The 24,828-nt window shown below is 45.4% G+C and overlaps 1 long non-coding RNA gene across 1 annotated transcript; it reads right to left on the reverse strand.

Annotated features, from left to right (window-relative positions):
* Nucleotides 1-6,544: 6,544 nt before the first annotated feature.
* On the reverse strand, nt 6,545-19,773 carry LOC109316113. Its single transcript, XR_002102700.1, has 4 exons — nt 19,763-19,773; nt 19,523-19,528; nt 9,557-9,563; nt 6,545-6,622 (listed from the first exon to the last, which is right to left on the reverse strand). It is a non-coding gene; the product is annotated as an uncharacterized LOC109316113 (long non-coding RNA).
* Between the last annotated feature and the right edge of the window lie 5,055 nt (nt 19,774-24,828).

Below are 24,828 nucleotides of genomic sequence, written 5' to 3' on the forward strand. Positions count from 1 at the left end.
GCACACATACATGACCAGCATGCAGCCAGGCAGCGTGATGGGAGCAGCCTCAGCAGTTGGATGGAGGTAAGTTTATGGGGTAGGGGTTGGAGGACTAGGGCTCGGAGACTGTCCAGTAAGTGCGTGTGTGCGTGTGTGTGTGTGTGTGTGTGTGTGTGTGAGGGAGGGTGGTAGAGGTGTGTGGAGGGGATGGGTGTGTGAGGCAGGGCAGGTGCCTGGCAACACTGGGGGAAGCTGTCTGGGTGTCAGGGCTATGGCAGAGCAGGGGGGCAAAGGGAATGCCTGCCCCTCCAGCAGGGAAGGGGGTGGGGGGATCTTTCAGGGAGAGTGGGGAGCTCCATGGCTAGGCCAGCAGCGCAGGGGCCAGTGACTGTGCTCACAGGGGCAAAGTGGGCAGGAGACACTGCCTGGGGGGGGAGGAGAGGGAAATGAGCAGGCTGCTTGGTGTGGCACTGGAGCTTCAGCCCAGGGTAAGGGGTGCCACAGGTCCCCCTCCTTTTCCCTTCAGCTGGGGCTGGACTCACTCCGCTGCTGTCTGAATGAATTGGAGCTGCCACACTCCAGCCCAGTCCAGATAGGTGCAGATGGGGGCCCCCCTCCAGCAGGGCTGGGGGGGGGAACAGGGGGCTGTGAGTCAGGAGTAAGGGGCACCAGCATGATGTGGGGTGGGGGGGTTGTGGCTTGGGAGTGCGAGCACAGGGAGGCAGAGGTCTTGTCGGTCAGGAGTGTGGGACAATGGCAGTACCAAGGGGCTGTGGATTGGGAGTGAGGGACACTAGCATGGCCTGGGGGGTGGGGAACTATGGGTCAGGTGTGTGGGGAACCAGCAGGGACAAAAGTCTGTGGGTTGGGAGTGAGGGGCAGCAACCTGGATGGGGGATTATAAATTGAGAGTGAGGGGCACTGATAGGGCCAGGGGCCTGTCAGCTGCGGAGTAAGATGTCCTCCCAGCAGGTGTCCTCCTTTTTGGAACTGGAAATATGGTAAGTCAGATAAAGGGTGTGAAAAGAAATATAGGCACAGAGAAATTAGTGACTTGCTCACTTATTATGTCTGGTCAGTGGCAGAGCTAGGAATAGACCTAGTTCTGTTCAATGACCCACACTGTAAATTTACATTTGGGCTGCTATTTTGGGCTTAGAATGCTCTATATTATCTGTTTAAAATCAGAAACTTGTTATGAGTTGGTATTTGTTTATTGACCATTTATCTAGCTTATGTATTTATGTACTTCTAAAAGCAACTTCTAAAACAGTAGTCAGACACAAAGGACAATATTTAGACCTAGCGTACTTGCTAATATGATCAATCTACAGTATCTTTGAGGGGTAGTTTGATATCTTATATAACCTAAAGTCTCTTAGCACTTGCTGCATCCTCTACCTTTGGAAACTTATAGGATTTTCTCAGTAATAAAAGTAAGTTGTATCATGATACGGTCTCTTGCTAACTCTCAGTTCATGTAATATATGGGACACTGAGAGACAGTGGGTGCATATATAAGTGTGCATTTACTACACAGTAACCAAAATTATTGAGCACTACAGGCACACATCTACATGTGCATACCGATACTACACATTAAATATGGTGACTTATGCCGACAGCATCGTGCAGGTATCAAATTTATGCCAATTGCATCATGCAGGTATCAGATTTATGCCCAATTAATTACTGCACAGAAATGCATGCACAGATGCTTTACTGCACAGTAACACTGTGTATGTGGACTGATTTGGGACTAAAGTTGTCCCAAATCAATCCACATACAGTGTTAATGTGCCTTAATGCCTGCATGTGTAGATGCCGGCCTATTCCTGCTTATTGCACAGCAACTTACTGTGCAGTAAATTTAGGATGATGTAAATGCATGTGCAGACACACCCAGTATCATTTATAGCTTTATGTATAACAGATATTTGAATAACTGAATTTCCCTACAAAATATATATTACCAAACTTCTTCAATCAGTTTCTTACTACTTTACTGTAAATACCATAATAGTTTCTTGACACATATGGTCCTGATCCTTACCATAATCCTTGTTGATAGTCATGGAACCAATTTCTCTACACCTTTGAATTACAGTGTAAACATACCTGGAAAGCAGAAAATGCGTCAGCAGCCATGATTTTCAAAGATTTTTAGACCCCTCATTTCCATTGAAATTAATATCTTTGAGGAGCTAAGCTCCAGTGTCACTTATAAAAAGCAGTTATGGTCTGCATACAGATAAAACACTATGCCAATTTAGTATAATTGTCCATCAGACCACATGATTGTATGAAAAAACTAGCTAAATAGGCATCAGATAGTCACTTACACTTGTGTACAATGACCTACTTTGCATTCAGGAATGTAGGACCTAAGAAGACTCTTCTGTCCAGGCCCTGGATATTGCAGGCAATCATGCCTTATAATGCCTTTAATAAATTTGTCAAGGTCAACCTTACAACCAATTAGTTTTCTTGCCTCTATTACGCCAACTGGAAAACTGTTCCAGCACCTCACTCCGGTGGTGCTTAGAAACCTTTTATTTTCCAGTGTAAATTTATTCATGACCAGTTTGAACCCATTTGTTGTTGCAAGCCTGGTAATTGTATACATTTGTATACAATACCCTGCACAATGTACACTTGTCCTTGGCCATCTCCTTTAAAAACATGATCTTTAACTTTAAATTGAAACTAACAGCAATCTACTAAATTACATTCTAATTTAAACCCTGTGGAACATTAGTGACATAGCATGGGACTGCAAGTCAGTACACAATTCTGGTTCAGTGACTGACCATGGCATTTTAATTCTCTGGGTCACAATGGCTTTATGAAACACACTGTGTGGACTTTAAGCTATCTGGTTTTTGTCTGAAAAGATTTCAAGCTGTCCCCACTGGCAGACTTTAAAAGGTCAACAGCACTACTAATATTGTCTCACACATCAAGCAAGTGCTTATAATCCCTTTTGGTACCATCAATACCAGTAATTTAAGTAACTGTACTATTTCTTTTACTGCAGATGCAATACCAGTTCCTAGTCATGATGGTAACAGAAACACTCTGATGCTTTTTAAATACAAGTTTATTATTGTGGTTCTGTAAAAAATGTTTCTTTATACTACAGATAATAGTAACAATGAATATTCCTACCTTTTTTGGTTACATGTTGGCTTTATAGTAAATGTGTCATATATTTATTAGATTTGAGAAAGCTCCTCACCCCATTTATTTTCTAGGTGCACTATAAGTAAAAGAGAGAGGATTAATGGCATTTTAACCTGTTGTACTTAGGGACAAATGAACTGACTGGAACAACAAATTTCACCAAAAAATCTGGTTTTATTAAATAGTCATCAATATTATAACAAGCGTTTTATCAAAAATTGAATTATAATTTATGTCAGTTGGATTCTAAAGATCTTTGAAGATCTACCCATTTGAATCCATTTGTAAGTAAGAGTAGCAGAATGAGGTCTCTTTTGAAATTGTACATTTTATTCTTCCACAATTTCATCAGGATACAGGGAACAAGATAAATGTGTCTGAGTATAATATTTAGAAAAGGGTTTTTAGTGTTCAGAATGTGCAATACATATGGGAAAGAAATGCCTTTAAGGAATGTGGCCTGACTTTTCCCCACTGGAAAAGAGAGTCATAGCTTGGACCATAAATGCTCAGTTTATGCTAAGAGCAGAAGGCCTGAAAATATTTACGATTTGAGTGCAAGACCTAAGGAACTATTTACCATGCATTTGATGATAATGCAGCCCATTCACATTCCACAGCAGCATCAGGAATGAGAGAGAACGCTACTGGTAAAAGGTGACAGATTTCTGAAAAAAAAAGATAAAAGGGAATCCAGTGAATTGTAATTGTTCAGGAACTGGACTTTATCATACTGTTCCCCATAATTGCAAGCAAATACCAGTGAAATTTTCTGCTGCTTGTAACAGAAATAAATTGCAAAATTATTTTTAAAAAAGTGCATTTGACTTCTTTTATCAGCATTAACTTGTGCTTCACTAACTGATCATGGATTTATTTTGAGTAAAATTGACTGAGATACTTTTGTTAAAAGTCCTTTACAAACTAAATTATTGATAAAAAAGCAACATTTTCAAGGAGACTTCAAACTACCATCATTTGTATTCACACCATTTATCTGTGCAGTTTCAGACCATTGTCATGTCCATACAGAGCTATCAGTACTTGGAAAATGTAGAGAAGGGTGTTTCCTGAAGGAAGAGGCAATAATTTGAAAGTGGGAGCCACAGCACTGCAAGCAATTGAGCTCTATCAGTCAGAAGCAAGGTCAGAATTTAATGGTCACAAGGTGCATCTACATGACATGCATTATTACATAGTAGACTAAATTACTGCCAGGCAGCACTAATTTACTGCACAGTAAATTAGTCTACTGAGTGGTTAGTTTACAACCTGTAAATACAGGTAGTAAAGTAACTTTGTATTAGGTACTGTGCAGTAGTGCATGTGTAGATGCTGACCAGAAGCAAATCTGCTCTTCGTCAGCTGCACCACCATGATGCCAGCCTCCTGCTTGGACCAGTGCCACAGGGCTGGGAGTTTCTCCAGCCCTGTGGCAAGCACAGCTCTTTACTTGCCCCAGCTTGGCCTTTAAACCCCTGTCCTGATCCCAGGCCCTGTGTCATCTGCTGCCTGCCTCTGGACATTGGGTCAAGTGGCCCTGTGCTAGATGTAGTAGGCCCACAAAACCCAGCTCTGGCTCCTGGGCCTTGGCCCACCTCCTGGCTGCTTCCTATACACCATGCCCCTGTGCTGTGGGCACATACCAACCAGCAGCACCCAGAGTCTCTGGTGGAGCCCCCAAGGGCCATCAAAGAATACACGATGACATCAATGCTGATGCCACAGACAGTGTCCCAGCTGGGCAGAGAGGGAGACTGCCAACCTGGTTATCCTGTGTGGCAATGCTGAGGAAGAGAGCCAGTTTGCCCAGGCTGGGTCCTTCAATGCCCACGTGTATAAGACCCTGGTGGGCTGCATACAGAATCACAGCCATCAGCAGTCTGTGCAGCAGTGCCATATGAAGGTCAAGGTTCTGTGGACCCAGTAGGTCCATGCGACAGACCATAACCACTGGTCTGGAAATGCTTGCAGGACCATGTCCTTTATGCAACAGCTGGACTGCATCCTGACTCCCAGGAACCCTGGATGCAGCTGCATAGTATCACACAGGCAACCTGCCAGAGCCTCCACTGTTCAGCAGTGATGGCCAATGTGTGGGGGAGGGCCCCTTGGGGCACCAGAGGCAAGTCCTGGCATGTTCCCTGCCCCCAGTGTCATCTAGCAGCTTCAGGAGCCCTGGCCAATGACTGCCATGTCAACTCCTGGTGTGGCCCCACTGAGGAAAACAGGGATGGCACCAATTGTGACCAGCTTTTCCCTGGAGAGTGCAACTGCCTGCGCAGCCAGGTGTCATGCCTGTGCACCCCAGGATACCACTGGTGGCTGCATCTCATCACCCCCTGCAGGAACAGACTTGGGCCACTGGGACCACCCGCCATGCCCATCTAGTAAGCCCTTCACAGGGAGGAGGACCGTGAGCACCTGTGCCCATGCCCACTCTCCCGCTCTCCCCTGGGCTGCACACCTGGAGCCAGAAAGAGATCCATCCACCTACCCTCCTTGCTGCTGCCCCACCCTTCCCACCCTGCCTGGCCAAGATCCCCACTGTGTGCTGGAGTTCCTACCCACAACACACAGGGAGACAGGAGGCAATGTCAAACTTTACTGAGCAGCCAGTGTCCTCCCAGCTAGGCAGCCAGGGGCCTGTCACATGCAAAGAAACTTGTTGATGGCAGTGGTGATCTCCTTCTTGGCTGTAGGGGCCAGGGGCTCATAGTATAGTTCTTCTGGGGTACTCCTTCAGGTGGCAGTGCACATTGTGGGGAAGCATGGGCTTGCCTGGGGTATCATCAAAGCTCAGGGACCCATATCGCATTCTCAGATGTGCTCAGGGCACTTTGGCAATCAGCAGCAGGAGGGCATAGTGGGTCAGGTACCCCTTGGCATGCTCAAGCAGTTTGTCACAGCATGCCTGGGGGAATTCTCAGCAGAAGCACATTCAGAGTACAGGCCATGGACAGCAGAGGGCCCTAGGATGCCTCTCTGAAGAGGCCCCCTGTGGGGAGGGCAGGGTCATCACCAGCTCCATGCCCCAGTTTGGTAGGAGCCTTTCACCCCGACCCCAGCCAGCACAGGTCTGGTGCCATGGGAGTAAATGGCTGGCCTGCAAGAGAAGGTAGGGGAGTGGGTCTTAACCAGTTGTGGCAGCAGCTGCCAGGAGCCAGCTGGGTAGAGGATTGGGAAGGCAGGCTACCTGTGGCAAGTGCCAAGCAGGCTGTCTGCCCACATGGAGAGAGCGGGGATGGAGGGCTCAGCTGGAAGCAGCCTGTGGCAGGGCCCACCTGGCCAACTTACCATGATCCCTGGACAACTGTATGTGCATGACCTCCAATCTGAGGCCAGGGCAGCACATGGCCCAGTGCATGTTATTTCTGAAATGTTGCAAGCTCTCACAAAGAGCCTCTCTCTTCTGGCTGTGCAGGTCCAGCAGCTGCACATGGGGGAGAGGCACCAGCTGCCCCCAGGAATACGCTATGGTCCAAGCTATGACCCTTGGCTGGTGCCCTCCACATTTGTCACCTCCACCAGTGGCAGATGCAAAATCATACCCTCCTGCTGGACTGACTGGTTGCCATGGCAGAGGAACACGTGGTGAACTTATATAATTGGCAATTATAGATCAGTCAGTCTTACTTGGGAAGATCTTTGAGAAAATTATCAAGGAGCACATCTGTAAGGGCCCAGCAGGGGAGGTAATGGTTAGGGGCAACCGACATGGGATCATTGAGGGCAGGTCCTGCCTGACTAACCTGGCTTCCTGTTCTGATCAGGTCACAAAGTCCCTGGATGAGTGTGTCGGGGTGGATGTTGTTTTCCTGGACTTTAAGAAGGCCTTTGACATGGTTTACCACCACATTCTCTTAAAAAAACTTGGTGACTGGGGCATTGATGCCTACACAGTCAGATGGGTGGCAAATTGGCTACATGGTTGCACCCAGAGAGTGGTGATGGACTGGTCATTTTCGACCTGGAGAGATGTGGGCAGTGGAGTTCCCCAGGGCTCCATCCTAGGGCCTGTATTGTTCAATATCTTTATCAGTGATCTGGATTTGGAATGCATGCTGTCCAAATTTGCTGATGACACCAAATTGTGGGGTAAGGTGAGCATGCTGGGGGGGTGGGGGGACAGAATCCATCTAGATCTAGGCAAATTACAGAAGTGGGTGGATGAGAATAGGATGGAATTCAACACAGACAAGTGCAGACAAGTGCTGCAACTAGGGAGAAGGAACCAGCAACACACCTATGGGCTGGTGAACACCCTTCTTGTCAACACGGTGCCAGAAAGGGATCTTGGAATCATTGTTGACTTCAGGATGAACATGAGCTGCCCATGCAAGGAAGCGGTCAGTAAGGCTAACCGCACCTTGTCGTGCATCTACAGATGCATCACAAGCAGGTCCAGGGAAGTGATCCTTCCCCTCTATGCAGCATTGGTCAGGCTGCAGTTGGAGTACTGCATCCAGTTCTGGGTGCTGCACTTCAAGAGGGATGTGGCTAGCATTGAGAGGGTCCAGAGGAGGGCCACTCACATGGTCCAGGAGCAGCGGAGCAGGCCCTATGAAGAGAGGCTAAAGGGCCTGAACCTATTCAGCTTCCACAAGAGAAGGCTGAGAGGGAACCTGGTGGCAGCTTACAAACTCACCAGAGGGGACCAGTGAGAATTGGGGGAGGCTCTGTTCCCCTGGGCACCACCATGGGTTACAAGGAATAATAGCCATAAATTGTTAGAGAGAACGTTCAGGCTGGACATCAGGAGACATTACTTTACAGTTAGGGCTGCCAGCCTCTGGAATGGGTTCCCAAGTGAGGTGGTGCTCTCTCCTACCTTGGGGGTCTTCAAGAGGAGGCTGGATAGACATTTGGCTGGGGTAATATGACCCCGGCATCCATTCCTGCCCGGGGCAGCGGGTCAGACCTGATGATCTGTTTAGGTCCCTTCTGACCCTAAGCACTATGATGCTATGATACTAAGACTCAAGGGCCTGGTGCACCCAGTACATTTGCACATGAGTGGGAGAGGGAACAGGAGGACTGCACATTCTGGGACAGGCCCCTTATCCTTGAGGAGAGACACACTGCTCTCCTCAAGAAGATGCTGTAGGTGCAGGAGTGGCAGGCTGTCATGGTGGCCAAAGTAGTGAAGGCCATGGAGGAAGACTGCCAGGTGCTGGACACCATCCTGGTCCTGACAGTCACCTTCATGCCACCTGCTGCCCAGCTCCCAGGCCTGGCTCTGCCTGCCCCCTGGAAACCACCCCGCAACACCCCAGTGGGCTTGGGCTGAGGTGCAACACTACCTATAGCAGCCAGGGTCCCCTGCCTCTGCTCCTGTGCTGGGTCCCCTGGCAACTGGGTCCCCCAGCAACTGGGCCCCTGCCTGTGCTGCCCTCCATCGCTCACCCAAGTGCCAAGCAGCCCCTGAGTAGGAGATTCCCTCAGCAGGGTCAGAACCATGCTCAGGCCCTGCTGGACTTGGCCTCATGATGAGGGGCAGCGGGAGCTGGCAGTGCAGCCAGAACAGCATATGCCCTCACCCTCAGGTAAGCCCCCAGCCTGCCGGCTACACTACAGTGTCTGCACCCACCGTAGTGTAGCCAGAGGTCAGGGTGCTGGGTGCCTGTCCCTGGAATCCTCCCCATGGGTGCCTCCACCCCACTGTCTCACCCCCTTCCCCCCCAGAGGGGCACACAATACAATGTATATAATTTGCATGGGGAAGAGAGTGCTTTATTGGTGGTGGGTGGCAGGGTTGGCGGTGGGGTCTCTTGTTGGGAAGAGAGGATGGTAGGAAGTCCGGTTGAGGAGAGAAATACAGACTGTTGCTGGGAACTATCCACAGTGAGTGTGGTGTTGGGGGTGCGCTGTGGGCCAGGGGTCCATAGCTGGGCAGCCAGACAAGTGCTCTACAATGCACTTTCAGGTATGAGGCTTGCCCAGGGTCTTGGTGGTGAGGGGGTCCCATCACTGCCACTGCCACTGCAGCTGGCACTCGTATTGCCAGGTGTCTTCTGAGCACTGTGCCTCCTATGCCCATACCTCACAGAAGAGCTCCCCCCAGGCCTTACAGATGTTATGCAGCAAACAGAGCTGTGATTATGACCTGGAGGATGCTGGCCTCGGTGACCTCAAGGCTGGCAGTGAGGGTGCACCAGCATCCATTCAGGCAGCTGAAAGCGCACTCTACCAGTATGCTACTTGGGCCCAGACACTTGTTGAAATGGTCCTGGCATGGGTTGAGCTGGCTGGTCTAGGGCCACATGAACTATGGCAGCAGTGGGTAGACAGGGTCCCTGATGAGGAGGGGTGGGACAGTCACATTGTCCAGCTGCAGGTCTGGCACAAAGTGCCCACATTCTAGGGCTGGCAGGGTGGAGTTCCAGAAGACCTGGCATCTTGGGTGCTGCCAGCCCAGCCAGTGCTGAGCTTTGTGAAGGCTGCCTGGTAGCCCACCACACCTTGAAGCATAGCCAAGTGGAAGACCTGCCTCTGTAGTATGGGGCAGTCTACTCAGGGTGGGCATGTGCCAGGGATATGGGTCCCATTCAGGGCCCTGATACACTGCTGAAAGCCCAGAGCTCAGAATCCTGCCACCACCTCCACGGGGTCATTGATTCAGAGCACAGTGTGGCCCAGCATGGTGGTAGGTGCCCCTCTAGATGCAGGCAGAGCTAGTCAAGTAGCTCCTGGAATGTGGCCCAGGTCATCCAGAAGGAGTCCACCTCATTATCCTAGATGTGCTGGATGACACGGAACCACCAGTCCTGGCTATCCGGGTGGGCCCACAAGCAACAGGGCTGGAGCCCCAGGAACTCATGGACAGCACCTGTGGCAGTATCCATGTGGGCTTCATCAGCATCCCTGCCAGGGTCCAGAAGGCAGCCCAGGGGTGAACAGGTGACAGCTGGGGGAGCAGCAGGCCACAGGTGGGGCTGTGAGCCTGGCTACACAGCTGCATAGCACAGAGGGGCGGACAGGGTTTAGGCTGACCTAGGCCAGGCAGCGATCACTGCTGCTGTGAAGCATGGCAAGCATGGTGGCAAACAGAAGCCTGCAGCACTGGTCATTACTGCTGGGGTCTGGTGTGGAGCACCCATTACATTTTGGCCACAGACTATGAAGACAATGTCACAGAGGGCTGTGCCAGCAGGCTGAAGACTGCTCCAGGCCAGAAAAGCATGTGGCCAGGGAACACTGTGAGGGGCTGCCATTTAAAGAGGGTGCCTGGCACCTAGGCAGCTATGGCTGGAGGCCCCAGCTCCCTCTGGATGCTGCAAGGGTACAGAGGAGGGCAGCAGGAGGCCTGGATCAGCCTACTCCCATAAGAACCAAATCCACTCCTAAGAGGCTGCACACGTAGACACCTTACCAGGGCTGGCTTCTATGCAGTATTTTACTGTGCAATAAGTCTAATGTACATTAATACCATGTGTAGACACACCCTCAGACATGAAGATTTTTGTATTCAAGATGAAGTCTTTCAGACATTTTATGAGGTGTATGAATCATAGAATCATAGACTCAATGAGTGGGAAGTGACCTAGACAGATCATCTAGTCCGACCGCCTGCCATGGGCAGGAAGGAGCACTGGAGGTGGGAGGGGTCATAAGACCCCAGCCAGGTGCCTATCCAGTCTCCTCTTGAAGATTTCCAGGGAAGGTGAGAGCACTGCCTCTCTGGGAAGCCTATTCCGGGCTCTGGCCACCCTTACAGTGAAGTAGTTCTTCCTAATATCTAACCTAAACCTATCCTCCCTCAGCTTGTGGCCATTGTTCCTGGTGACTCCAAGGGGGCCCTGGTGAACAGACTTTCCCCGAGTCCCTGCTGGTGGCCCCTGATAAGGTTGTAGGCAGCCACAAGATCCCCCCTCAGTCTCCTCTTGTGGAGACTGAAGAGATTCAGGTCCCTCAGCCTCTCCTCATAGGGCTGGCCACGGAGGCCCCCAACCATACGAGTGGCCTCCTCTGGACCCTCTCCAGGTTCCCCACGTCCTTCTTGAAGTGCGGCGCCCAGAACTGGACACAGTACTCCAGCTGCGGCCTGACCAGCGCTGCATAGAGGGGGAGCAAGACCTCTCTGGACCTGTTAGTGATGCCCCTGTTGATGCATGACAGGATGTGGTTGGCTCTGCCTATTGCTTCGTCGCATTGGTATGTTTTGAATACAACACACGAATCATCCTGAACTGACTTATTATGTAATACCTGATTCAAAGTCCATTAAGGTCAATGGAAAAACTCCATTGGGCTTTCATACATGCTTTTAAATGATAGAAAAATCTGCAAAAGCTCAAAATAGCTGCAAATTCATATTAACTCATTGTCATTTTATCACAGCATTATTTTATTAATAATGGTCTATCCCATGAAACAATTCATGTGAAGAAACAAAAGCCTTTTTTATGATGATCCTTTCTTTGTGAGTATAATTATCACTAACCAGGTATCTCTTTTATACTAATGCCTCTATGAAAGATGACTTTTCACACATTGGAAAGGACTTACTCAACTTCAAGTGCATTGAATAGATGATATATGTAGTCTTTGATTAAGGAATTGAGTTCTGTTCCTTTAACCTGACAACAACTTAAAAATTAGCTATTTCATACAATGGTCTCTTCATGTCTTCAACAGTAGCTACTTACTACTTCTGGGATAGAAAAGATTTAACCAGCAAATGGCTAGAGAAAGTTTTAAAGGCCCCAAATCTCCCCCTAAGTAGATACATACACATCATTGACTTTATTGAGATCTGTCCATGTTGAATCAAGAGTTGAATTTTGCCAACACAGAGAAAAGTTAATATCACAGTTTAGATATTAAACAGCACTAAAGCATAGTTCTCCTCTAACTCATATTTGCAAACACAGCACACTCTATCTAGACAAAATGGCTCAAAATGAAGCACAAAGATAGAAATTATTAGAGGGTCATTCTTAAATCCTGTAAGAGGAAAAAAGGAAAATATCTATGTTTTCTTCACAAAAATGGTTATAACTTGGACATTGCTTGTCATTCTGTCCTAAGAAGGATCTCATTCTCTTCTCTAGGCCAGAAAATTGCCTAATAAGTGTACTTTCTAAGACAAAAGGGAAGAGCCTTACCCTCTTGATTGATCAGCTTAATCTCCATTCACCTGGCAATCTTCTTTGGTGTCCAGTTCCCCCATGACTTATTACATTATAAGGATTTTCATTTTGTTTTACTTCCTGAATTCTAAAATGTGGATATTTTTACTACATACTTATTTTTATCAGTAAATGGTATACAAATGCGATGCAAAGTACACAGTGTAAAATTTACAAACAGGCCGTTATCTGATTTGTTATTAAGTCTGATTTTTTTCACTCAATGTATGAGCCCCTTTAATTAAAGAATTGCTTATAGCAGAATACTGAGAGTAAAGAAATTGGCTTCTATTTTTATCTGTGATATAATCTGACTTTAAGGCCCCCTGGCACATGTTATCCTTAAGATGTGATTGACCTGTTAATCACGTCTTAAGTTGTCACTGGCTATACATTAATGCAAATAATGGTGTGATAAAATAAGTAATAAATCACAAAGTTATCACACAAAATATGTTGCTATCATGCCATTAATTGAATCCGTGGCCAGGTAGAGGCTTCTAGCCATGGGACATATGGTGCACCCCCATGGCTAAGAGCCCAGATCAGTTGATAGGGTTTCCACTTGCAGGAGAGCATGGTGCACCCCCATGGATGGGAGCCCCATCAATTGATGTCTACCAGCCTCAGGGCATGGGGTACGCCCCTGTGGATGGGAGCCCCATCAGCTGATGGGGCTCCCAGCCACAGGAGCTTGCTACTTGTCATCATGATCATGGGCCATCATGATCCTGGGCTCCCCTTGCACTGGCAATAAGGCATGATGGGATCTGATGCTCAATCCCACAATCGCACCTCCCTCAATGCATGTGACAGGGCAGGCAGCACAGTTGTGGGCATCATTTATCAGACCCCATCATGCTTTTACTTGCATGTCTGCAGGGGCCTAAGAATCTAAGCAGGTTTTAAAGGACACTGGGCTAAAAGAAGCCTCTTGGGCTACCAAGTTCCATCCCTACCTAACTCAGATAACTGTGTTTAATAATTCCTCTTTGTGCCTCAGTTTTCACATCTGTAAAGAAGGATAAAGAATCCTTATCCTTCTGTAAATATATTATAGTATATTATTGTTGTTATAACAAAGTGGCTGACAAAGAAAAAAAGTGACTATAACAATGTCCAAATATAACATCCTGGGGACAATAAATTGTCACATAGAGTATGATATAGCTGTGAAAAGAAAAGATGGCTCTCCATTCTACCAGTTTAATAACCCTACCCTATATATCACTGGGGAATGTGAAAGAGAAAAATATGAAAAAATCCATTACAAGTTCCAAACATTATCATCAGTATAAAAAAAGATACAACATAAGTCCTTATGACATAGAAATCACTTAATGATCTTCATAAAACAGAGCATTCTGTCCTTTCTTCCTTTCCTCCTCCTCCCCACCAATAGAACACAAATCCTGATTAAACAGAGCTAAAAACTTGCCTTCTGTGGCAGTAGAAGCCTTTTTTATTTTTGAAGTTAATCCAGATATGAACTGAAGTGATAAACGCATACATCCCTTTAACTATCAACACAAAGGCTCAGAATGGACAGTAATTTTGACATTTCTGGTTAGAAATCTTGCCCTCAAAAATATACTTTCATGCTCACACAGTGCATGATCTCTTGGCTGCCTGCACTCATGATCATGTGTTAGGACAACATTATGCCTGCTTACTAGGTAATGTAAATGCCTTGCTGAGGCACAGGTGCCAAAAATGGATTTAGATGGGTAGCAAGCATAAGCACCGTCTTTTCTGAAGATAGTACTTTATTGTTACAATGCCTAGCTGGGACCATAGATCTCTTAAATGTGATCACATCTTCTGAGTTGTGTCTAAATAGTTTGACTAGACAGAGGATATGCATGCAGACATGGTCAATGGAGTTGACAATATATCACAAAAAAATATGTTGCAAATAGCATCACAGTAATAGTTCTTGTGATGTTAGTGTACCTGAAATGATGCCCACAGGAAAGAGACGCTCAGGTGTCATTTTTTAATTCCCAGTGTGCAGGTAAACACTGGACCTAGGAGTTGTATATAGGTCAGGCCTAGCCCTTGAGAACAAAAAGAGTAATGGCGCACAAAGAGCTCTCACTTGGTGCAAAGGTAAAAGGGAATTGTATAGTACATATTTTTTCTGCAAAGAAACAGTATTGATTGAATGGGGAGAAGAGGAAAGCGTAATAGAAGTATGGAGTCAGATTCAAGCATCAACAAAGTTTTGTGGATAGAGCTAATGGCAACCAGCATCCTATCAGCGTTCTTCGGCAGTCTGGACTTGCCATTTCATAAATGATACCGGGAAGTATATGAATTTCCTATTTTAAAAAATTAGCTGCAGAGCTGTTGTCAGCAAGAAGGATTAAACCATCAGGGAGGCATCCTAAACCATAATTCTATTTTTATACTGAACCAAATGTTTCACCTATTTGGTTAACAAGTGGGGGGAGGAGAGGGTGGGAAAGGAGAGAGAGAGAGAGAGAGAGAGAGAAAGAGCACTTTCTAACTTGCCTTTCCTGCCTTCATCAAAACTCTTGGGCATTGCCTGTGTTTTGATTCAACTGTTCCCTTGGCATGGAAATGTACTTGAGCAAATAGGAAATATAATGAGAAACATGCTTCCTTGTGGTATTTCCAATTGGAAATAACACAGGGAAAAATGCTTTATCACTTTATTCCCAAATGGAAATACTCAAAGAAAACTTGTTCTTTGTCTCATTCCCTGCTTGCTTGAAAAGGTGGACACATGACAAAGGAGCCTTTTTAAGTGTGTATCACTGGAGTGGTAAGTGGCTTAGCCAGCCTAGCAGCTAGCTACAATGTGGAGGTGGTGCTCAGTTAATATGGGTGTATGTTACAAAATAATGCAGAGGCTTAGGTGGCAAAGTCCTTTGTTCGATACATGAGTTCTCATCTGGGTTAGGTCATACATTAAGTGAAATGAGCTCTATTGTCTCAGTGGATATTATTTTATATCAGAAAATCACTAGGATGCTAAGTTAGAACTGAAGAGTTTTGGCAGAGCTGTACAGAAAGGTTTCAAGAAGTCAGACTGACTAATACCGTATGTATTGTAGAGAATCAAGGTTGATTCTTTTCTCACAAGCTAGTTTTATTTTGTGTAACTCCATTAACTTGAAATTACTCTTGACTGGTTTGAGAGAGAAAGGAATCAGGCCCTCAGTATCCCATGAGAACTGAAGTTTCTCAAATAAAATAATTCAATATAAATGCTGATATAATACAGTGTGGCAAATCAAATCCAACACAATCATTTTTTAAATTAAATGAATGGAGATGGCTTGAGAGCCACTATATTTTTGGAGAGACTAGCTAGTTGTCAATGTAGTCCACTAAAAGTGTATTTTAATTTTGTTTTTTTGTTGTATAGACAGCACATATTTTTGGTTGTTTGTGTCTGAAGTCTGGGAGGAATGAACCTGTAGCAATATTGAAATAGTAAAATAGAGGTTTATATGATTTTCTCCATTAACCACAACTCCATATAAGAACAAAGATAAAAACAATCAGACCATATAATATGCCATGGTATCTGAAAACATTCAGTTGAACAGAACCATGGAGCTCACCATTGTTACAGTCATCCAAGGGTTTGTTCAGGCCTTCTCTATTTTGACCCTGAGTCTGCATGTGGTGCATTGTACAATGCAGAACTAATTGCATTCCCTTATCCTTGGCTATCCAGGCCTGGTTGAATTTAGAGCAGTAGCAAGCCCACTTGAACTCCTACCACTGTTACAGTAGAGCAGAAGATTACACACAGCAGTTTGGCTGAACCACACCCCTAATGTTCTAGTCCCTTCAACACATCTTTCTCCTTAGCCCAGGGGGTGGAAGGCAATTGATTTGTCTGGTGTAAAGATGGGAAAATGTAACTTTCCATTATTAACATATTTGGAATGCACCGGAATTTTCCAAAGTGATGAGATTTTGGGGTGCCTCTATTACCGGTTTCCAGTTTGAGATGCCTGAAAAGGGCCTAATATTCACAGGAAAGGTGCTCTGCAATTTCTGAAAAATATACCTCCTTAAGGTTTCTCAAGCAGGTCACATAAAAATGGAGGCACCTCAGATAGTTACCTGCATTGGAAAATAGAGCTCCCAATATCTCAAATTCATCAGTAAAATGACCAAAAATAATTCTCATCTAGATAGGATAAGTTTAAAAGTTAAAGCAATTAAGAAAAAAAAAATCGTATCATGACCACCTGGTGAGTCTTATCTTATACATTTGACTCATCGGAATCTTTGGTTTAGTAAAACATACGGCAACTTAGTAAGCAACAATGAGTTGGGAATTTCTCCTGCCTGGGTTATAAAATAGGTCAGATTCAGTATATAAAAATATTTCGTACATAATTATTATATGAAAAGCTTGACTTGAAAACTGCATATCTATTTCCTTTGTCTTCATTGTGCCAGCACAGATATGAAATCTATAAATATTCTGGTTTCCCACCTTGCATTCCTTCACAAAGGAAAACTGCTCTGTTAAATTGTCTTTTTGATCATTTCTAAATAGAATGTTGTAGCTGTTTTTATGTAAAATTTTATGGTCCAAATTTGCATCAGAACAGCTGGAGTGGGCACTGCATGTGGCACAGGGCTGATCAAACATGTTTGTCATGTGGGTCAGCTCCAGGGCCAGCATCAGGCTGGATTTTTGACACCCCTTTATATGCCTCGTGCATATAAAGCTAAGCATCCTAATGTCAAAAATAGCAAACTTGTATAAACCAAAATGTTCTTAGAGTGCAGCCATCTTACGTTATATCCTGTACTGTGAGTGTAAATGATCATTCAACTGGGCTCCTCAGACAGTCTCATCAGCACCCCCAGCAGGAAGCACAGCCCTACTGAAGGGATCTAGTAGAACAAACATGTTTTTAAGCTACTAATATTTATTAGATTTTGAGAAAGATTATTAGAAGAAGCTAAATAAATGTTAACTTTTTACAATGTAATATGTAATCATATACAAATACAGTACAATAAACTGGTTTTCCTCCACAAATTCATCATCTGAATGGAAATTACAGTGTTAGCACTTAGGAGAGGAGATAGTTATATCTGCATGCACAGAGAGGAAAGGTTCACATAATGGTTTGTAAGGCATATCAAATTTATTCTGTGAGGTAGATAAAGGTCTTTTAAAGGTCTTACTCCACCTGTGGAATGAATTTCTTATCATGTATAAATTCTGTGTGAAACACTTTTTTGGGGGATGTGGTTTGTTTTCTAAGAGAGGAGAGCGAAACTAAATATTTCCACCCCTGTGTAACAGAAAATCCTCCACTTTTAACAAAACCACACCTTGGATAGATAGTAATATTGGAAACATAAAAATGCTCACTGTACTAAAAGCTTTGTAAGACTAATGTCTATGAAAAGAGTATTCCAAAATAATGGCCATATTTAAGATAAAATAATTGTAATATTTTGAAGTAAACTTGAATTAAATAAGAAAAAGGCCATAAAACAATCAGGAGCTGCTTCATGCTTGATCACATACAGATTTCCACTGCAGAGGAATTAATTATTAAATAATATTTCATATAACATGCTTTCTATAAATAAAGCTGCATCCAATATTGGAACTTTGATATCATTATAATACTAACTCAGTCTCAAGTCAGTAAAGACTACTTATCATTGGGAGTCTTTTCATTAACTTCAGTGGATTTTGGATCAAGCCTGTAATGATTAATAAAACAATGCTAAATACTGATGTTACTGGGCGTGTCTACTCATGCAATTAATGTGCATGAATAAACTCTGGATTATTGCTCTGGAGTTTATTCATGCGCAGTATATTGAGCCTGGCTGGAGCAACCCCAGCTGGTAGCAGCCCAGGGCTGCTCTGATCAGGCTCAGTGTGCTGTGGAGAGCCTGGCTGGGGCAAGAGGGAGTTTCAGCACAGGTCTAACCCTCATACTCCAGCCAGCTAGGCAGCATCTACATGTGTGCTGCTGCACATGAAGAAAAGATACAAGTACTACAATGCTCCACTGTTTATTAGTTTAGTGCACCCTAATAGGGGTGCACATGTAGATGCAGAGACATTTACTGCAGAACTAGTTAAGCAGCTCTGTGCACTAAGTTGTTCACAGTGCCGTATTTGGATAGTTTGTACAATCCAAGTCTTGATTACCTATGGTCATTGTAGATTCAATTATACATCCAGTTTCACTTTCCTCAAGTGTAAAGGCACAGACACACAGTATATTTATACTTGTTTAACCAGCCTTTACACAGATTTAAACCAGGAACAGACATGATGTACAGCTGAAAACCAGAGTAACTTAACCAAAATCCTAGGTAAAAACGTCAAAAAAATTACCTTAAAAACTTCAAAAAGACATTTAAAACAATAGCAGTCATTAGTGAAAGGCTATTAAACCATCATAGATATCTTCTAAATGTTTCAAAGATATTCCACTACAGCTGAGGTTTATCTTTGATCTGTTTTCCCCAGGATGTTCCAGGGTATTATATGGCTGCCCTGGGGAAATAAAAACATCTTACTTTCATTCCTCCAGCATCCTAGGATACACATGTTCCAACCACTTTACCCCTTCCCTTCCACCAAATCTCTAATGGTCTCCCCATTCCCTGCCCCTACAACTTCCATGCTGAGAACAGCCCTCTCAGCATTTAATTGCAGAGAGATCATGTAACCTTGTTGCATGGTCTCACTTTCTGGGAGCTCCGTGCTCAGCATGGAGCCATGGGGTTTTTTTTTAAGGGGGATGGTGCAGTTGGGGGAAACTTACTTGCTTGCAGTATTGCCAACCCCACTGTGTCAAAAATCTGAGACAAGCTCTTAAAAACCAAGATATTTGGCATGTAAATCATGAGATACTGTTTTTGAAGTGTGGGGGGGTGTTATTTGTGAAGGTGTGGGGAGCTGTGAGTGAGTGTGGTGGGGTTGGAGCCTGGGGAGGGAGGGTTCCTTGCACACCCTGGCAGGATGCAGAGTACCGTGGCTCAGGAGTGAGGGGTAGCAGCAGGGCTGGTGGGGCTGTGGCTTGGGAGTGAGCTTGGTAAATGAAGTAATTCCTGCATATATAGTTTGCTGCATTTGTAAAATAAAGTGGGGTTGTTTGGGGGAAAAGACAACTTTTATTCCTGTCGTTATTGCAAATGAAATTGCGTCACATTAACGTAAATGTCAACTTATTCCAGTGAAAAATGACTTGCACTGGGGACTGTTGATTTAAGTAGGGGGCACTTATTTTATAACACCTTTTTCATCAGTCATCAAATGCTTGATTAGCCTCTGGAATCCACACTCAAGTCTCTTCCTCACTTACCAAAGTGAAGTTCATCTGACTCTGCAACTGTGGCTGGTAAGCAAAGTAGTAGTCTTTGACAGAGCTTATAGCTAAAGACATACCTGCAAGTTGTTAATTTAGGAATGCAGCTGGATTTGTCATTGACACTGAATTCTCAGCAGTAGTGCCACATGGCTACACAACTGGGCAATGATGTGGACTTGGTAGTCTACACCTACATCTCCTTCCAGCTGGCTACAACCACAGATTATATTTGTACAGGAAAATTCCAGTCTTGAGGAAATTATAGCTAGTATAGAACATAGCGACATAGCTGTTCACCTGCATGGGTTACTATGAATGAATCAGTCCATCTTCTATTCACTACACTGCTTATCCATAGAACATTTATGAAATTAAAATTTCAATACTTATTTTCTAGGACCTATTTTTTTTTTTGCTGAGAAGCTTAAAAAATCACCTAAAACTTCAGGGCCTTGTCTGCTTTCATATGCTTTGCTCATCAGGTGCAAAGGAATTGTCCAGAGGAAAAAAAACTCCCAGAAGGCCAGATCCAAATAATTCCTGTAGGTATTTAACTGGAGTCTGGAACATCACATGCAGCAAATCAGAATAATCCTGCTCCAAAAGTTATGGACCCTCTTATGCACAAGGGGTTAAATCCTATTTCACACACTAGTTGCCTAAGGAAGATGTGAGGAATTCACCCCAAAACCAAGGTGCCTTTGATATTCTCCCAAATTAGTTCTTCTATGCTGTTTGGACTCTATTTGTAGCTTGTGTGAAGCTGTGTTCAGTTTTGTCATTGTTATATCTGTATATATTATAGTACATATTATAGTATTTGATATAAATATATGTTTGCAATTTCGTGATGCAACTGGAAAATAATCAAGTAATGTATGTAGTACACGCCCTAGGGAGATCCAGTTGGTATGTATCTTGGCTAGGCATGTGCAGGTTAAAAGACAATAGTTGCTGTAGCTGCAAATGGCCAGGTGGCTTAGCCAGCTCTTCTCACACCCAAGAAGACCCCAGTAGCTAGCCCAGAGTGACAATGATGGCTGTTTGAGAAGCAATAGCTGTTCCACTTCAGAGAAGTTCATGTTTTTGCATTGCCTAAAGCTTCTTCCAATGACTAAAACAATGGCTAAATAAATTGGCCCAAAAGCCAGAAGTGATGCAAGGAAGCATACAACTTCAATCAAGTCCCAACTGGTGGGGAGGGAAAACTGATCTACCTAATATTCATTCTCCTTAGAAACAAAAGGCAGATTTGGAAAGTATAGACTTTTGTGCCTTAGAACAGAGTAAGTTCAGGAAATCCTTAGGGAAGAGGGATGTTTTCTGGCCACAGCTTCTGAGCTGGTACAAAGACTAGACGCTCCCAAACTTGGGGAATCCATCTAGGGTTCAGCTAGGGCAAGCTGAGGGAGTCCGAGACTAAGCAAAACACTAGTCAAGAAAAGCCATCTGCAGGGAAATCACTTGTTACAAGGAGTTACTCTGGAGCTGTTTCTAGTTAGAGAAGCAGGGTGAGAGCTTGTATTTTTAACCTTTCATCTTTCTCTCAACTGGCTCTTGAACTATAGTTGCTTTCCCATGTATGTTTTATCTTTTCTGTAATAAAACCTTTTTCCTTTTTTTTTTTTGCCTTTCTGATTGTCTGTGGCAAGTGTGATCACAAAGCAATTGATGCTTCAGGCATTTCTCTCCCTTGGAAAGGGGAGGGTTTGAATTTTTTTCTTTTTTTTTCTCAAACCCAGGATGATAACCCCAAAGAGTGGCAGAGCTTCCTCTACTGGAGTTGCAAAGGCCTAGTCTGGGGTGAGGGAAATTGAGATGGCTAGGGATGAGGAGCAAGATCTGATCTATCCCATAAGACACCCAGCAGAACAAAGGGGAGAAGGTTGGGCATCAGGGTCACCCCAACATTTAGCAGCACAGGGTTTGTCACAAAGGAGCTGTTTCCCTGTGCATACCTAGCAAAATGGCAGTTTTCTAGCTATGTGAGTGGCATTTGGGTCACTTGTGCACAGATTGCAGTTCTTTTACCCCTGCACTGTGAAGGTGTAGGCATGCATGGGCCAGGCATGTGCACTGGCCAGGAATATATGTAGCTACATAAGTGTGTACCCAAGTGTAAGTCCAAGAAAAAGCAAGGAAAAGGAGGACAGTCTCATTTTATTCCAAATAGCTGAGTGGTTAGGGCATTTTCCCAAGAACAAGGAGACCTAGCTTTTAGATCCCCCTCATCTAGAAAGAGTTTGAAGTTGTATCTCTGAGTGTCCAGTACAGTGCTGTAGCCGCCAGGCCACAGTTTAGACATTACCCAGCTCCCTCTCCCTTCAAAACTGGTACCCTAAGGAGCCAGGAGAGAGAGCTGTGAGGTCAGGAGGAAAGTACGATCTGGTGGGTATATGGCTTAATGAGATGCTTTGGATAGCAACAGGCCCTGGATGCTAGTCTGCACTCTTACCTCTAATGTAGGGTTACCGTACCTCTAATGTAGGGTCTTCCTGGGCATGTTCTCTTTTTGGACCCTCCAATCTCTGTCTGGGTGTGTTTTTTTATCTGAACCAGTGTCTGTAATTTTGCTCCACTCCACTGGCAGAAGCAGGGGAGGTCAATTGGCAGCAGGGGGCACCACGTGAATCTGTGAGCACAGACACACGTGGCCACATGCAGCCAGGTAGGGTGGTGGGAGCAGCCTTGGCAGCTGGATGCAGGTAGGTCTGTGGGTAGCAGGGGTTGGAGGCCAGGGCTTGGGGACTGTCTGAGGGGCTGTAGGTGTGTGCGTGTGTGTGCGGCACCGGTGTGTAGAGGGGATGGGTGTGTGATGGGAGTCTGGTGCCTGCCGTGGCTCGGGGAAGCAGTTTGGGCACTGGGGCTGTGACAAGGCAGGGAGTGGGGGGCAGGCACCTGCCCCTCCAGCAGGGGAAAGGGGTGGGGAACCATTTGAGGGCAGTGGGGAGCTCTGTGGCTGGGTTGGTGGCACTGAGGCCAGTGTCTGTGCTCACAGGGCCAGGCTGCTAGGTGACGCTACCCAGAGGGGGCAAGGCCAGGCGGCCTGGAATGGTGCAGGAGCCCCAGCCCAGCGCAGCGGATGCCACAGACCTCCCCTTATGTCTTTGTAACTGAGTCAGACTCACTCTGCTGCTGCCTGCATGAATTGGAGTTCCTGTGCTCTGACCCAGTCAGAATGGATACTACCTTGGGCGGGGCTGGGGGGAGCCAGCAGCGGCAGGTCAGGAGTTAGGGGCACCAGCAGGGATTGGGAGGCTGCAGGTTGGGACTCAGGATCACCAGCAGGGCCATGGGTCAGAAGTGAGGGGCAGCAGCAGGGTTGGGGAGCTGCAGGTTGGGTATAAGGGGCACTGGCAGGATCAGGGGGCTGTAGTTTTGGAGTGAGGTGTCCCCCCAAAAGGTGTCCTCTTTTTTGGAACTGGAAATATGGTAACACTACTCTAATGGGGCAGGTACTGCACACTTTTCATCTAATGAGTATTCAATTCAGTGGCTTAGCTTCAAAAAGAGTGCTAACAAGAGTACTGAATAAAGCTTAACCTGTGGTAAAGTGGTTAAAGCAGTGTATCTGGGAAATCAGAAATATAGATAAAAGTTCAAAGGTACTCTGGATGAGAGAAGGAAGAGGCCTAAAATAGAGGTCCCCAGCTTTCTGGATTAGAACACTCCAGTCTTAAGCTTAAAATATAGACAAAGAAAAGAACATTTTTTTTCCTCTCCACCACCCTACTTTCTAGTTATTTATGGATTACTAGGCCATGCTGTGACTTAAACACACATATTTGTCCAATATATGCACATATATATGTGTCTGTCATGCAGGAGTAATAGACTTGTATGTCAGTGCCAAAATCGCTACTCATGCATCTGGAAAAAGGTATTTAAGTGCACAAGGGGTAAAACATTTTTGCTGTAATGTGTAACTTCTCCTAAGTTCCAGATATAAGCAGTCATTGGCTAGGGATAGACATTACACATAAACCAGTTTAAGTGATCAGAAACTGGTTTAAATCTGTAACAGAATATAAGTTCAGTGCAGATAAACCAGTTTCAAAATGGCTGAAACTGGTTTAAGATAAACCTGATTGAATGTAGTATCAGACTAAACTGATTTGGGTCAAACCGGTTTGTGCAATGTCTGTCCCAGACCCCTTCCTGGTTTAAGTTAAACCAGAGTCCCCCAGCATTCCAGACTGGACTGGGATGGACTGGGCTATGTGGGACCAGCCTGTTCTCTTTGCTCCAGAGAACAGGGCTAACCCTGCCCCTCTCCTCCCTAGCCAGAGCTCTGCAGGGACTGCAGGCACAGCAAGGTCTGCCTGACTTCCCTCACTGCTCACTGCTCATGCCTGGACTTCTCCCTCCCTCCCTCCCATCTCCCACAGCACGGGACCCCAGCCACATGGACCGTAGGCATGTGGTATGCTAGCTAATGCTGAGAGGTGTCTGTGTGTGTGTCTCTCCAATTTCACTGGGATGGTAGACAGGACAAAGGCAGACAGAACAGAGTCTGCTTAGGGCTTTTTGAAGCTAATCAACAGGTCAGCTAGTCATGTCCCTCCTTGGAAAAAGCTGTTTAAGAAGAGCTTGAAGTAATGAGAGAAGCTTCTGTTTTGCTAATGGGCTGATAAACACTGTGATTTGCAGTCCTGTCAGGTTTGCAGACAGGTTTGCAGACATGGAGAGGGAGATTGAAAAGCTCAATATCATCAACAGATGCATGCACTGTACACCTCCCATTTGCCTCAGAGTGCTAGCCTGGGCCTGGGGTCTGGCAATACTCCTGTCCCTTGAGCAGCAAGCAGGGAAAAGCCTGGGATGATGTAGGCAGGGTTGGGGTTTGCACCCCTCCCGAATCAAAGTGTCCTGCCAGGACCCAGCCATGCCCCTACCCCCCAGCTCAGCACTGTGGAAGGGAAGGCTGCTCTAGTGCCCCTCTGGCTTCTAGTCTGAGCCACTTCAGGCATGTGCCTGTATTTCTGGAATGAAAAGGGAATGTCTATCCACCTCCAAATCAATTTCAGCTTTGCAGGTTAGACTAACCTGCAAAGATTGAATCAATTCAGGCTCAGATGTTTTGAATGTCTTTCAATAGCCAAGGAGATAGCCTGTTTCACTTGTATAGACTCATAGTTCTATACTTCCATTGGGCATTGATGTATGTACACCCACAAAGGTAATTCCAG

This window comes from Crocodylus porosus, unplaced genomic scaffold (genome assembly GCF_001723895.1).
Source record: "Crocodylus porosus isolate Cpor-Errol unplaced genomic scaffold, CroPor_comp1, whole genome shotgun sequence".
NCBI classification, from domain to species: domain Eukaryota; kingdom Metazoa; phylum Chordata; order Crocodylia; family Crocodylidae; genus Crocodylus; species Crocodylus porosus.